The sequence below is a fragment of the Lupinus angustifolius genome, chromosome LG20 (genome assembly GCF_001865875.1).
Source record: "Lupinus angustifolius cultivar Tanjil chromosome LG20, LupAngTanjil_v1.0, whole genome shotgun sequence".
Classification (NCBI taxonomy): domain Eukaryota; kingdom Viridiplantae; phylum Streptophyta; class Magnoliopsida; order Fabales; family Fabaceae; genus Lupinus; species Lupinus angustifolius.
The window spans coordinates 17525681-17528694 of NC_032028.1; the positions used below are offsets into that span (position 1 = coordinate 17525681).

A 3014-nucleotide genomic window follows, 5' to 3' on the forward strand; every position below is an offset into this window, starting at 1 on the left:
GGTGTATTGTAACCACTGATACCTAACATTCCCAAGGGTCTTTGAGTAAGTCAATCCAGGAGATTGTCATAAGGCTTCCGCTCCTACAAAAATTAATATGACTAGGGTTATGTAACACCCCGAAAATCATTTCATATTTAATCTATTTAATCTCTTAGAAAAATGGGTAAAATTTTCTTTCCTTTTTTTTCTTTTATGTAACCTATAATTTACAAATCATTTTCACTTTTACCTTATTCCATTTTGAAGACGCCACATTTCCAAACCTTGCAGAAATAAAATTCTTAATACATTGAAGATAATTAAATGAACACAATTTTTTTTTCTAAATACTTCTCATTCATAAAATTCTTGAATAAATACATAATTGTTTACTGGGCGAAATCTAATCATCGCCACAAATAAAAAAAACTGAAAATACAAAGAAAATAATGTTGGGGCATTGACATTACAAAAAGTACCTCACACAGGTTCTTATCACAACAAAACAAAAGAGATCTCAATGACCTCAACTGAATCTTCTATGCAGATAAGCTCTAAACAACCGTCGTTGTCTTCCTCCTCCTCCACTTCATCCGCTCCCCAATCCATCGAGGGGTCTGGGGTGTACCCCCTTGGCATGGCCCCGTCTGTCTCTCTTGGCGCCGATCCTGATGATGAGCATCCTGTTTGGGGCCAGGTCCTAACAAGTTCTGGTACGCCTCGAGCTTCAGCCGATAGAGGAAGTTCGACGGTTGCAGGTCTTCGGTCGGGCAAAGTGAATGATGCCTCCCGAACTGCGTAGTAAGGTGGAAGATGCAAGGTTGAGTCATTGCTTACCCAATCTATTTCTAGGTCGCAAGGACCTGGGTAAGTGTGTCGATTACCCTCAACACTCCATGTCCCCTCCTGGGACATAGTGAAGCGATAACCTCGGATTAGTGTTGATGGGTCCATCTGAACATGCATACAAATACACCATAAGAAAAGAGAGGGAGTAAAACGTCTATGAAAAACTTGTCATCGACGTCGTGGAATTACACAGAATAATACACCAAGATAACACACGAGTACAAATATATCATTTGATCATACAAGCATATAATAACGATGAATGAAGTATAAAACTCGAGAATTTAGAATCAATATCGAAGAATATCATGTATGTAATATGATGCATGAGTCCACCATCCTTACTCATATATCCTCCCAATAACTATTCAGAAATAACCGAGAGTACAGTTCCCATAACAAGCCGATTTGATTGCACCAAAATTATTCCTCGCAAGGATATATGATCGATCTATTCCAACGGAACTGTCCATTTCAGGACGGTGTCGTATCAAACACTTTCTGGGCATCCCTCTCATCGATCATGATTACAAAGAGGGGTTGTCAGAGATCGTATAGTTTGCGATGTGAGCACTGTCCGATCCAAAATAATACCTCATCCAGGAATACATGGGACTCGTCTCACCTAGACTCTCCCTCAAGACTTTGCTAACGAATCACCATCATCAATGTCGTCCCTCTCAACATCTGGGGCTCATTCATCTCCCGTACATTTCCTCTCCACCACTTCATTTTTGACCATGGATATGCACCCTAATTGAAATTAGTAAATTATGTCTTTTAATCCATCTTTTCTAGCGATCTGCCCATCCTAAGACATCTCCCATCGGGAATGCTTCTAGTGGGTCCCGATCTTAACATACAAAGAAAAAGAGAACAATTTCGACACCACTACGAACCATCGCTGAATTATCCTGGACGACTCTCAAGTCAAACCTCTTACGGTCAGACGATCTTGCTGCATGTGCACAACATAATACTTCTCAGCACCATTGCGAACCATCGCTGAATCATCTTAGACGATTCCTCTAGCCAAGCCTCTTACGGTAAAATGATCTCGTTGCGTGGACATAATATCACACCCTCGGGCCTCGCCTTTAACAAAGCAATTTCTTATTTTTATTACTTTCAAGAAATTCATATAGTTATTCACCTTTACAACTTCTTGATGACAAACATGCCATTAGGCTCTCGTATATATGAGAGTTATCGTTCAGATGACTTAAAAATAAGCCATGTTTGTATGTAGCCCTCTCGCTCAAGCGAGGGCACATCCACTTTTGAGGCATTTGTGGCTTAAGCGAGAAAACAATCAGTTCTCTTGGTGCCTATTTTAGCTCAAGCGAGAGCTGTCTCGCCCCAAGCTAAAACACTCGTTTTCTCTAGACACTTCTCGCTCAAGGGAGAAGAGCCTAAATATCATTTTAATTAATTTTCTCAAGGAAAATATTTATCATTTATATCACATGTTTTTAAACCTTGAATTTAACAATTATCACATACATATCATTCCCATAATAATCATTTAAACATTATAATTCAAGAGTAAACATGATATTTGTATATATAAACATAACATAAATCGGTATAAAAAATATTGATGTACTTAATCTAAACAAACAGACAATTGATTAAGTACAAACTTTATTAATACCCAAGGCAATTCCAGACTTGTGAGGGAGTTTGGAGGTCCTGATGTATATTGGGACACCATTGTGCCACGATGTTATCTCCCTCACCTGAGTGTGTCGGGTCGCTAGGTTCTTTGTTTGCATGTGAGCTTACTTGATCCGATCTCCTCTTGAACTCTTCATTACGCCAAAATAACGTTAATTAGTTAACTGACGATAATTATTATACTTACGAAATAACTTTTTACGCAGAGATAAAACTTCCGATTTAAAATGAATTTAATTGCTTTCGTCCATCCGATTCAAGGTCATCCTTGAATCCTCATTTGTCATTGAAAGTCTTACAATCAAATAACACTTTTTAAAGTAACATTTTCAATAAAACTTATACCGGAATTATGTCGTAATTCATGGTTATACACCAGGCTAGTTCACAGGAAAGAGAGGTGGGTCGTAAAGACACCCTTAAATACCAAGTATTTCCTTAGACAGAACCTTTCTAGACATGTATTCCCACTTCATTACATTTTTTCGATAGTTCATAAATCTTAT

General features: G+C 38.2%; 1 protein-coding gene across 1 annotated transcript in view; it reads left to right on the forward strand.

Moving 5' to 3' along the window:
• Positions 1-3014, forward strand: part of LOC109336245 (alpha-dioxygenase 1-like) — a 33553-nt gene that overhangs the window by 1323 nt on the left and 29216 nt on the right. The gene's annotated exons all lie outside the window — the stretch shown is intronic.